The following is a 12974-nucleotide window of genomic DNA, read 5'->3' as shown; positions in this document are numbered from 1 at the left end:
GACGTACAGGTATGTGGATGAATTGGCTTGTGTGTAGGGTAGGTAGTGTTAATGTGCGGGGGTTCGCTGGTCGGTGCGGACTCGGTGGGGCCGAGGGCCGAAGGGCCTGTTTCCGCGCTGTATCTCAAAACTAAACTAAAAGTAAACTAAACGGAGACAGCCCCTTCGGCCCAACTCGTCAATGCTGACCAACTGAGTTTGTCCCATTTGTCCGCTGATAAGCACCAGGTGCTGGAGTAACTCGGTGGGACAGGCAGCGTCTCTGGAGAGAAGGAATGGGGAGAGAAGTTGTTCCGGGTTGAGACCAACTCCATACATCACATTGACACAAAGTGACGGAGTAACTCAGCGGGTCTGGCAGCATCTCTGGAGAAAATGGATAGGTGTCGTTTTGGTTCGGGATCCTTCTCCAGCCTGAAGAAGAGTCCTGACCCAAAACATCACCTGTCCATTTTTTCCAGAGGTGCTGCCTGTCCCGCTGAGTTACTCCAGCACTTTGTGTCAATCTTTGGTATGAGGTCAGGTCGGAGGGTGTTCCCCTCCCCGCCACGGGTACCATGTAATCCCGTGCTACCCGCTCCATGGTCGGATAGTCGGTGACTCAACTGTCTCCCCCACCTGGTTTGCCAGGTGAGGAGGGGGTTGTGGACCCCCATCAGGACCAAAAACAAGACCTGGCAAAGGGCAGGTGAGCTGCAAGCAAGTCAACGGCCATCCAGAAGTTGCGATCACTGTCGTACATGGCATACACACACACACACACACACACTGTAAGGAATACACACACACACGATGATACACACACACACACAGCACACACACACACACACACACACACACACACACACACACACACACACACACACACACACACACACACACACACACACACACACACACACACACACACACACACACACACACACACACACACACACACACACACACACACACACACACACACACACACACACACACACACACACACACACCACACACACACATACACACACACACACACACACACACACACACACACACACACACACACACACACACACACACACACACACACACACACACACACACACACACACACACACACACACACACACACACACACACACACACACACACACACACACACACACACACACACACACACACACACACACACACATCCTAGACTTCCAGCGGTGAAAGTCGGCAGGAACTGGAGGACAGAGACATGTGGTGCGTGCGTTCGTCAACGTTCCCGTCGGAAACCAGCGCCACTGCGTCGCTAATGTTGTCAACGGTGTTGAATTTGGTTTAAACCAGCATCTGCAGTTCTTTGTTTCTACATTTTCCCTCCGAACCTTTCCTGTCTGTGTTTGTCTTATCAAATCTGTGTTTCACTGATAAATCGCAAGGGGCCCGCGGTTTTATCTGATATGTCAGAGGTTGTATTCCGTTGTCTGTCAGTCTTCATCATTTCACTCCACCTGCGCAACTATTAGACTCTAGACTTTACATATATAGCGTTGAAACAGGCCCTTCGGCCCACCAAGTCCGTGCCGACCAGCGATCGCTTCACCCCGCTTGTTCTCTGTTATCCCATTTTCACATCCTGCACACTAGAGGCAATTTAGAGAAGTAGCCAGTTAACCTACGAGCCTGCGCGTCTTTGGAGTGTGGGACCCAAACCGAAGATCTCAGAGAAAACTCACGGCGAGAACGTACAAACTCGCTACTGACAGCACCAGAATAAGGAGTAAACCATTTAGAACGGAGACGAGGAAACACTTTTTCTCACAGAGAGTGGTGAATCTGTGGAATTCTCTGCCTCAGAGGGCGGTGGAGGCAGGTTCTCTGGATGCTTTCAAGAGAGAGCTAGATAGGGCTCTTAAACTGATTCCTGGGATGTCAGGACTGTCTTATGACGAAAGACTGGATAGACTTGGTTTATACTCTCTAGAATTTAGGAGATTGAGAGGGGATCTTATAGAAACTTACAAAATTCTTAAGGGGTTGGACAGGCTAGATGAAGGAAGATTGCTCCCGATGTTAGGGAAGTCCAGGACAAGGGGTCACAGCTTAAGGATAAGGGGGAAATCCTTTTAAAACCGAGATGAGAAGAACTTTTTTCACACAGAGAGTGGTGAATCTCTGGAACTCTCTGCCACAGAGGGTAGTCGAGGCCACAGTTCATTGGCTATATTTAAGAGGGAGTTAGATGTGGCCCTTGTGGCCAAGGGGATCAGGGGGTATGGAGAGAAGGCAGGTACGGGATACTGGGTTGGATGATCAGCCATGATCATATTGAATGGCGGAGCAGGCTCGAAGGGCCGAATGGCCTACTCCTGCACCTAATTTCTATGTTTCTATGTTTCTATGTTAAAGATAGTGGAGTCAGGGGTTATGGGGAGAAGGCAGGAATGGGGGTACTGATTGGGGATGATCAGCCAAGATCACATTGAATGGCGGTGCTGGCTTGAAGGGCCGAATGGCCTGCTCCTGCACCTATTGTCTATTGTCTATTGTCACGTGTGGTCAGGATCGAACTCGTGCCTCTGGCGCTGCAAGGCAGCAACTCTACCGCTGCACCACCGTGACCGCCCAGCGATCAAGCGATTGATAACGTTACAACTTTCACACCGCGAGGCACAAAGGTGAACTAACGCATTGTCAGATAAACTCTGCTTGTGATACCAATTAATAAACTCAAGGCTTATTGGATTTGATGTCTAAAATCTCTGCAGTAAACAAGACAAGGTCTATAATCTGGATAAATGTATTCATGCAACTGGCTCTTAATGTGATATCATTACGTTAATAAGATTTCCTTAAGTCCCTTCTTTTACTGTTAGAATAATTTCTGTCTACATGAAGTAATTCAATTATAAGGTGATTTATATCTCAATCCCTTGGATAGAACATATTAAATATGAAACCGTCATTATTTTGCAAGAATTTTGTATTTCGATTGAAATTTTCCTGTGTTTTATTTCTCTCAGTCAGACTAATTTGGATGTTGGGAGCTTTTTAGACTGTGCAGATACTCAGCTAGATACACCTGCCTAGACTTCGATATTGGCCGTTAGCTAAGGCAGGATCGTGCTGGTGTAACTCAGCGGGACAGGCAGCATCTCTGGAGGGAAGGAATGGGTGACGTTTCGGGTCGAGACCCTTCGTAAATGTTGGGATAGTCCCAGCCTCAACTACCTCCTCTGGCAGCTTGTTCCATACACCCACCACCCTTTTGTGTGAAAAAGTCACCCCTCATTGTTCCCGATATTGGGGAAGTCCAGAACAAGGGGTCACACAGTTTACGGATAAGGGGGAAATCTTTTAGGACCGAGATGAGAAAAACATTTTTCACACAGAGAGTGGCGAATCTCTGGAATTCTCTGCCACAGAAAGTAGTTGAGGCCACACAGTTCATTGGCTATATTTAAGAGGGAGTTAGATGTGGCCCTTGTGGCTAAAGTGATCAGGGGGTATGGAGAGAAGGCAGGTACAGGATACTGACTGAGTTTGATGATCAGCCATGATCATATTGAATGGCGGTGCAGGCTCGAAGTGCCGAATGGCCTCTACTCCTGCACCTATTTTCAATGTTTCTATGTTTCTCAGATTCCTATTAAATCTTTTCCCCTTCACCTTGAACCGATGTCCTCTGGTCCTCGATTCCCCTACTCTGGGCAAACGACTCTGCGCAACTACCCGATCTATTCCGCTCATGATTTTGTTCACTGTACAAGGTCTAGAAGCGCCAGGTTTTCTAATGTCTGATTAGGGTCTTTTGTTTGTCCTCACTTGTAATACCATCGACTGCTGCAGGAATATCAGCTGCTCCGCCCGTGATTGATGACATGTTCCTTCAGCGCTACCAGCTCACTCTTCCAACCTGCCAACTGCTTCAACGACCTTGGTAGCTTTGATGAAATAGCAGGTGTTCAACACTGCTGCGGGGAGTGGTCTGAGTCGGCTGGGACTCTATTCCTTGGAGCGCAGGAGGATGAGGGGGGGGGATCTTATAGAGGCGTACAAAATCATGAGAGGACTAGATCGGGTAGATGCACAGAGTCTCTCGCCCAGAGTAGGGGAATCGAGGACCGGAGGTTTATTTTCAAGGGGAAAAGATTTCATGGGAATCTGAGGGGTAACTTTTTCACACAAAGGGTGGTGGGTGCATGGAACAAGCTGCCAGAGGAGGTAGTTGGGGCTGGGACTATCCCAACATTTAAGAAACAGTTAGACAGATCTTCTTCTTTTCGTGTCTTTGAAGCTGGTTGGTTATATGACAGTTTCCCATTCCTTTACATAGAAACATAGAAATTAGGTGCAGGAGTAGGCCATTCGGCCCTTCGAGCCTGCACCGTCATTCAATATGATCATGGCTGCTCATCCCACTCAGTATCCCGTACCTGCCTTCTCTCCATACCCAATAATCCCCAGCCACAAGTTAGACAGATCCTTTGCGTTTTTATAGAACACTGCAAGATCCTTTGGGGACTGGGGTAGTAGGGGGCAAACGCAGGTATGGTGGGACAGGTTTGGAGGGATGTGGACCAAACGCAGGTAGGTTGGACTAGTGTAGTGTGACATGTTTGGGCCGAAGGTTGGGCCGAAGGGTCTGTTTCCACACTCTGTGACTCCAAAGATGTGCGGGTTTGTAGGTTTTAGTGGCCCTCTAAATTGCCCCAGGTGTGTAGGGAGTGGATGAGAAACTGAGACAACATAGAACTAGCGTGAGCAAGTGATGGATGGTCAGTGTGGACTCGGTGGGTGAAGGGCCTGTTTCCACGCTGTTTCAACAAATCAATCAATTAGCGACATTGACAAGTTTTGTACAGATCAGGCCAGGTCAAAGGAAATGCAGATGCTGGTTTACGAAAATAGACACAAAGTGCTGGAGTAACCCACACTCATAGAAACATAGGAACATAGAAAATAGGTGCAGGAGGAGGCCATTCGGCCCTTCGAGCCAACACAACCATTCATTGTGATCATGCTGATCGTCCCCATTCAATAACCCGTGTCTGCCTTCTCCCCATATCCCTTGACTCCACTAGCCCCGAGAGCTCTATCTAACTCTCTCTTAAATCCATCCAGTGACTTGGCCTCCACTGCCCTCTGTGGCCTCCACTTCCCTCTGTGGCAGGAAAAAGTGAATTCAGTCAAATGGCCTCCCCACTAAACTGTGTGTGTCCCTGGGGTGCCCAACATTGGGAAAGTGTATTCTCACCTCAGTCCTTTTATAATCTTATATGTTTCTTAAATATCATCCTTCTAAACTCCAGTGAATACAAGCCCCTTTATCTTTCTAAGACTGTGCCATAGTGGAAACCCCTAGGTATTGGCCCTTCGAGCCCCAACATTCATTGTGATCATGGCTGTTTTCCTGCATCTAGCCTGTCATTTGGCCCTTTGCAACGCCATCAATATGATCATGGTTTCTATCAGATATCCCGTACCTGCATTCTCTAAACCCCTGTGAATACAAGGGCCACTAACTCCCTCTTTTCAATCTCAACTACCTTCTGTGGAGAGAGTCCCAGAGTCACCACTCCTGTGTGAAAAATTGCCATCCCAGGGGTCAATCTGGTGAACCTACGCTGCATTGCCTCAATCACAAGGATGTCCTTCCTCAAATTCGGAGACCTAAACTGTACACAATACTCCAGACGTGGTCTCACCAGAGCCCTATACAACTGCAGAAGAACCTCTGTACTCTCCACGGAAGATTTGATGAGGTTTATCAGCTGGGGATTTTTTGGGCTAAATATTCTGTCAGGTAGGTGATTGTAATTTAGATAATTAATTGAACTGTTAATTAAGAAAAAAAAGGATTTTAGTAATGGTAATGGCTCCATTTTGATTGTGATGACCAGTAAAATCCCCATGCAATTGGGCTGGGGAATTGCTGTGAAACTGAATATTTATTAATGATCTCAATTAGGGTTTCGTTGGTAGAATTCCTCTGTTGAAAGATGATACTGCCTTGTACAGGAGCAGTGACTTCTTAGCACACAGGGTTTGTGGCAGAGGTATTCAATGTAATTAGATTAATATTGAACTAAAGTGAAGCCGTGTGATATTGATACTCAACGTGACTAATATGATTACACAACGCAGGGAAAGGTTCATTAATAAGGCAGGACAGGCAAATAATTCATAAGTTGGAAACTGTAGGAGAATACTGCACTTATGTCTCTTACGAGGATTCATGGGCGAAGATTATCGTTGTAATTCATGAGCTTTGACATGGGAATTTAACTTTTTCTAAGAAGCATAGAAACATAGAAAACATAGAAAAATAGTTGCAAGAGTAGGCCGTTCGGCCCTTCGAACCTGTACCACCATTCAATATGATCACGTTTAAGTTCGAATGTATTGTTACATAAAGAATTAAGGGGCAGTGATATTTAGACAATAGACAATAGGTGCAAGAGTAGGCCGTTCGGCCCTTCGAGCCATTCAATGTGATAGAAACATAGAAATTAGGTGCAGGAGTAGGCCATTCGGCCCTTCGAACCTGCACCGCCATTCAATATGATCATGGCTGATGATCCAACTCAGTATCCTGTACCTGCCTTCTCTCCATACCCCCTGATCCCCTTAGCCACAAGGGCCACATCTAACTCCCTCTTAAATATAGCCAATGAACTGTGGCCTCAACTACCCTCTGTGGCAGAGAATTCCAGAGATTCACCACTCAAGTGATCAAGTTCAAGTTTAAGTTCGAATTTATTGTCACACGCAGCAATTAAGGTGCAGTGATATTTAGACAATCGACAATAGGTGGAGGAGTAGGCCATTCGGCCCTTCGTGCCAGCACCACCATTCAATGTGATCATGGCTGATCATCCCCAATCAGTACCCCGTTCCTGCCCTCTCCCCATATCCCCTGACTCCACTATCTTTAAGAGCCCTATCTAGCTCTCTCTTGAAAGCATCCAGAGAACCTGCCTCCACCGCCCTCTGAGGCAGAGAGTTAAAATACAGCCATACTAAGTGAAAGACAACAATACAAACAGCCGCATAAAATGAAATTTAACACAAACATCCACCACAGCGGGATAGTAAATGCCCCCACGTATATGTAGTTCAGAGCCTATCCGGAGTTTGTGGTGTTTAATAGTCTTTCCTCCGGGTGCTCTGGTTTTCCTCCCACTTCCCAAAGACGTGCAGGTTTTAGGTTAAATCGAAGGTAGACACAAAATGCTGGAGTAACTCAGCGGGACAGGCAGCATCTCTGGAGACAAGGAATGGGCGACGTTTCGAATCGAGACCCTTCTTCAGACTGATTTCAGGGGAGGGGGCGGGACAAAGATAGACAATAAGACGAGTGGGAGAATAGGGAAAGGCCTCCTCCATTGTCAGAGTGAGGCCCAGCGCAAATTGGAGGAACAGCACCTCATATTTCACTTGGGTAGCTTACACCCCAGCAGTATGAACATTGACTTCTCTAACTTCAGATAGCCCTTGTTTTCCCTCTCTCTCCATCCCCTCCCCTTCCCAGTTCTCCCACCAGTCTGACTCTCTCCGCCTACATTCTATCTGTGTCCCGCCCCCCCCCTCCCCTGACATCAGTCTGAAGAAGGGTCTCGAGCAGAAACGCCACCCATTCATAGAAACATAGAAACATAGAAAATAGGTGCAGGAGTAGGCCTTTCGGCCCTTCGAGCCTGCACCGCCATTCAATATGATCATGGCTGATCACCCAACTCAGTATCCTGTACCTACCTTCTCTCCATACCCCCTGATCCCTTTAGCCACATCTAACTCCCTCTTAAATATAGCCAATGAACTGTGACCTCAACTACCCTCCGTGGCAGAGAATTCCACAGATTCACCACTCTCTGTGTAAAAAAACGTTTTTCTCATTTCCCCCTTATCACAATTCCTTCTTTCCAGAGATGCTGCCTGTCCCGCTGAGTTACTCCAGCATTTTGTGTCTACCTGCAATTTAAACCGGCCTCTGCAGTTGTTTCTTACATAGATTTTAGGTTAATTGGCCCTCTGCAAATTGCCCCTAGTGTGTAGGGGGGAGTGGATGAGAAAGTGGGATAACCAGTGTGAACATGTTATCGATGGCTGGCAAGGCCTCAGTGGGCCGAGGACCCTGTTTCCACGCTGTATCTCTAAACTAAAGGGTTAATAAGCAACTGCTTTGCTACATGTGTGGAGATTTATTTCAGAGGAGTGCTGGATTAAGCTTCAGTGGCACATTTGTGTCAACAACATTGTATAAAATATGAATTAAAGGCCGATTCGAGCAGCCCGTTGCCTGAAGTGCTACTCAAATAATAATATGTAAATCAAGTTTATTTCTTATAATCAGTTCTATCCGGCATTACTAATGATTATGTAGGCCTCGTCTTCGCATAATATTATCTTACTTATGCTCCAGTACTCATTCGTTCCACCACAGTCTGATTCATATCTGATTTAATTTATCTAAATTTAAAAAAAAAGATTTTGTTGACATTAACATAAAAAGGTTGCCGTAAGACAGAGAATATAATGAGCGGAGTGTGTGTGACGGACATGCAAAGAGGGACATAGGTGGGGGAGGCCATCTGAGCGGCAGAGAGCAACAGGTGGAAGAGAGAATGGCGTAGAACAGAGAGATAGAAATAGACACAGAGAGAGAGAGAGAGAGAGAGAGACAGAGGGAGGGAAAGGGAAGGGAGAGAAAGAGGTGGAGAAGGAGAGAGAGGGAAGAGAGGAGGGAGAGGGATAGGGGGACGGGGAGGGAGAGAGAGGGAGGGAGAGGGAGGGGGAGGGGAGGGAGAGGGGAAGAGAGGGAGGGAAGAGGGAAAGGGGGGAGAGTGAGAGGGAGAGGAAGGGGAGAGGGAGGCAGAGGGAGGAGGAGGGGGAGGGGAGGGGAGGGGGAGAGGGAGAGGGAAAGAGGGGGAAGGGGCAAGGGGAGGGGGAGGGGAAGGGTAGAGGGGAGGAGGAGGGGGGGGAGGGAGAAGGGAAAAGAGAGGGAAGGAAGAGGAAAGGGGGAGAGAAGGGGGGAGGGGGAGGGAGGGGAGGGGGAGAGGGAGGGGGAGGGAGAGGGGGAGAGGGAGGGAGAGGGAGGGGGAGGGGAGGGGGAGGGAGAGAGAGAGAGAGAGAGGGAGTGGGAGAGAGCGGGAGAGAGCGGGGGGGAGGGAGGGGGGGGGGGAGAGGGGGAGAGGTGGAGGGAGAGGGGGAGAGGTAGAGGGAGAGGGGGTGAGAGAAAGAGGAGAGAAAGACAGAGACAGAGGGAAGGAGAGGGAAAAAGAGAGGTCAATATCAACCAATATCAATATTTATTACATTTGAACCGCAGTGAGGCTCAAACGAAACTCCGTTTCCACAGCCATACAAACAAAGACAATATCCTACAGACATACACACAATTCAATTTACAAAAACATCCATCACAGTGAACCCACTGTGATGGAAGGCAAAGTCTGTTCTCTCCCCTGTTTTCCATTTCTCTCCCGATGTCGAAGCCCCAGGCGGGCGATGATAAGTCCCAAGGCCATTTTAGGCCGCGCGGGGCGATGTACGGCCCCGCTCCCGGTCTAAATGTCACGAAGTTGTAGCCCCCGGCGGGCGCTGGAATGTCGCACAGCCATGAAGCCGCGCCGGGCGATGTACGGCCCCGCTCCGGGTCGTTCCAACCCCGCGTAACACGGGCGGGAGAAGTCGCGTTGCGGGAGCTCCAGAACGCGGTCTCTCCACCCGCGAGCTCCCGATGTCCCGACAGTCCACCAAGCAGCAGCGAGTCACCACCGCTCCCCACGCTCCAATGCCGGCCACCCCACGATGGTAAGTCCGCAGCTCCGCAGCTCCGTGACTGGAGCCCCCGGGTCGTTCAGGTTGGAGGCCGCTCCCCGGTGCTAGGCCCCAACGACAACGGAGACCCAACAGGGAAAAGGTCGGGTCTCCCGTACAGGGAAGGGATTTTTACAAAGTTTCCCCCCCCCCCTTCCCCCCCGCCCCCCACATATACACAGTCAAAAACACTATTAAAAAATACATTTAACTACATTTAACGAGACAAAAAATAAAAAAAAAGACAGGCAGGCTGTAGGGGCCGCTGCAACAGTGAGTCGCGCCACCACCAAAAGGTCACGGGGAGAACGTACAAACTCCGTACAGACAGCACCCGTAGTCGGGATCGAACCCGGGTCTCCAGCGCGTAAGGCAGCGACTCTACCGCTGCGCCACCATGCCGCCCTCTTCTCTTGCAGGGTTGTGATTCTTTGGAATTTTCTATCTCAGAGAGCTGTGGGGTCATAAGGAATAGGAGCAGAATTAGGCCATTCGGCCCATCACGTCTATTCCTCCAATCAATCATGGCTGATCTATCTCTCCTTCCTAACCCCATTCTCCCGGCTTCTCCCCGTAACCACTTTGTTTAGAGATACAGTGACTTTGTGTTTTTTTCAGTCTGTTCCAGACTGATTTAGACTGAGTTTAGGATCTCGGGGGATTCGAGTGTAGAGGGAGCCCGCAGGAATGTAGGGCCAGGGCCAATTATCAGATCAGCCTTGATCTTATTGAATGACGGATCAGGCTCGAGGGGCTGGTTGGCCTATTCCTGCTCCAACTCCTCATGTTCTTATGTAAAGCATGTCGGAACCCCTGAGGTTGAGAAAGGCTACATCGCAAATATACATCTCTGAAGCCGGTGTGATTCCAATTATAATTGCTGTTATGAGAAAGATTGCTGAGGTTATCCCACCGCACCAGTCACTAAATTCAGCAATCATTCACGATTTTGGGCAAGGCAATCTGTTACCTGCAGGGCAAAATTTAAAAAAAATCTAATTTCTCTGCCACGGAAGGGTGCGGAGGCCAAGACGGTGGATATATTTAAGGCAGAGATAGTTTATCTTTAACCCCAAAACGTGGGAGCAAACCAAGGATTTCTTAGTCTGGAGAAGGGTCTCGACCCGAAACGTCACTCATTCCTTCTCAAAGAGATTAAAAGGGAAGCAGATCAAGAAAGATATAGAGTAGACCATTGTTAGATGGTGGAAGGTGATCACAAAGCAAACAGAGAAAAAAATCCATTGACTAGGTCTCTACAGATAGAATTAATGTTTCAGATTGATGAGATTTCTTCTGAAAATATGATGGAACAGCTGATCATAAGGTCATATGTGACAGGAGCAGAATTAGGCCATTCGGCCCATCAAGTCTACTCCACCATTCAATCATGGCTGATCTATCTCTCCCTCCTAACCCCATTCTCCTCATAACCTCTGACACCCGTACTAATCAAGAATCTATCTATCTCTGCCTTAAATATATCCATTGACTTGGCCTCCACAGTCTTCTGTGGCAAATAATTCCACAGATTCCCCCACCCTCTGACTATATAAACTCCTCCTCATCTCTTTCCTAAAGGAACGTTCTTTAATTCTGTGGCTACAACCTGTGGTCCTGGACTCTCCCACTAGTGGAAACATCCTCTCCACTCTCCTCTATAGCAGCTCAACTTTTCAGCATAGAATTCCAGAGTTGATGATCCCTTATGCCCGAGTGACTGGGACGCGTGAATTATGGCCTATTTTGTGCACTAAAGGACCGGTTTTAAAATCAATATCTCATATGTGTGAGAGGGGAAGTTGACATCCCTCACAACGCACAGAAAAGCAGCTCAGATCTGCAACAATATTATTGAAATATTAATGGCTTATTGACCAAATTGGAGCTGAGCGTACAAAGGCACTTCACAAGTGAAGTGAAATTGCTACACAGTCCAAACATCACCAGATCCATATTCAATCAATATCCTTCTAAATAACCACCCTAAGGCAAAACAGTGTCTTTTATATTTGGCAGTACTTTTGTTTCTGAGGGGATAAGACAGGGGGGGATAAGATGGAAGTTTGGGTATAGAAAAAGTGGTCAGTTCTTGCAGGAAGTGAGAATTTGTCGGTTTGAGTATGATAATGCAAGGGCACTTTTCTTGCTAATTAACAAGAAATCTAACGTATTTAGATGAGGCCTGACGGACTGGATATTTTGGAGCTAATTTCTTAAATGTGTAGTGACAGGCGAGATCCCAGGGGTGACCCACCATCAGCTCACTTGGTCTCGAATTGGAAGAGAATTCCAATTATATTCCAATGTAGTTTCAGACACTTGAGCCGACTATTCCGTTAACTGTTTCCCGTTCGAAGGGCAAATAGATGGCAACAATGCAATGCATTGCAGACCAAATATGTTTAGTTTAGTTTGGAGACAAAATTCTCCAAAATGGATTTAAGAGAGAGTTAGATAGAGCTCTTGGGGCTAGTAGAGTCAAGGGATATGGGGAGAAGGCAGGAACGGGGCACTGATTGGGGACGATCAGCCATGATCACAATGAATGGCGGTGCTGGCTCGAAGGGCCTCCTCCTGCAACTATTTTCTATGTTTCTATGAGATACAGCATGGAGGAATTTGTGGAATTCCCTGCCGCAGAGGGCAGCGGAGGCCAAGTCACTGGATGGATTTAAGAGAGAGTTAGATAGAGCTCTAGGGGCTAGTGGAATCAAAGGATATGGGGAGAAGGCAGGCACAGGTTATTGATTGGGGACGATCAGCCATGATCGCAAAGAATGGCGGTGCTGGCTCGAAGGGCCGAATGGCCTCCTCCTGCACCTATTTTCATAAGATCATACGGTCATAAGTGATAGGAGCAGAATTAGACTGTCTGGCCTATCAAGTAACTGCATTTAAATCATGGAAGCACCGCCATTCAATATGATCATGGCTGATCAGAAAAAAAATCAGTACCCCATTCCTGCTTTTTCCCCATACCCCTTGATTCCGTTAGCCCTCAGAGCTATACCTAACTCTCTCTTGAATACATCCAGTGAATTGGCCTCCACTGCCTTCCATGTCAGAGAATGTCATAGATTCACAACCCTCTGGGTGACAAATATTTTTTCCTCATCTCAGTCCTAAATGGCTTCCCCCTTATTCTTAAACTGTGTGACCCCTGGTTCTGGACTCCC

The 12974-nt window shown here is 47.8% G+C and overlaps 1 protein-coding gene across 3 annotated transcripts in view; it reads left to right on the top strand.

The window, feature by feature from the left end:
* fam219b (family with sequence similarity 219 member B) overlaps nucleotides 1–12974 on the top strand; it is a 142109-nt gene that overhangs the window by 73444 nt on the left and 55691 nt on the right. The window lies entirely within an intron of this gene.

Source organism: Leucoraja erinacea, chromosome 36 (assembly GCF_028641065.1).
Source record: "Leucoraja erinacea ecotype New England chromosome 36, Leri_hhj_1, whole genome shotgun sequence".
Taxonomy (NCBI): Eukaryota; Metazoa; Chordata; class Chondrichthyes; order Rajiformes; family Rajidae; genus Leucoraja; species Leucoraja erinaceus.
This window is presented reverse-complemented; position numbering and strand designations above follow the sequence as displayed.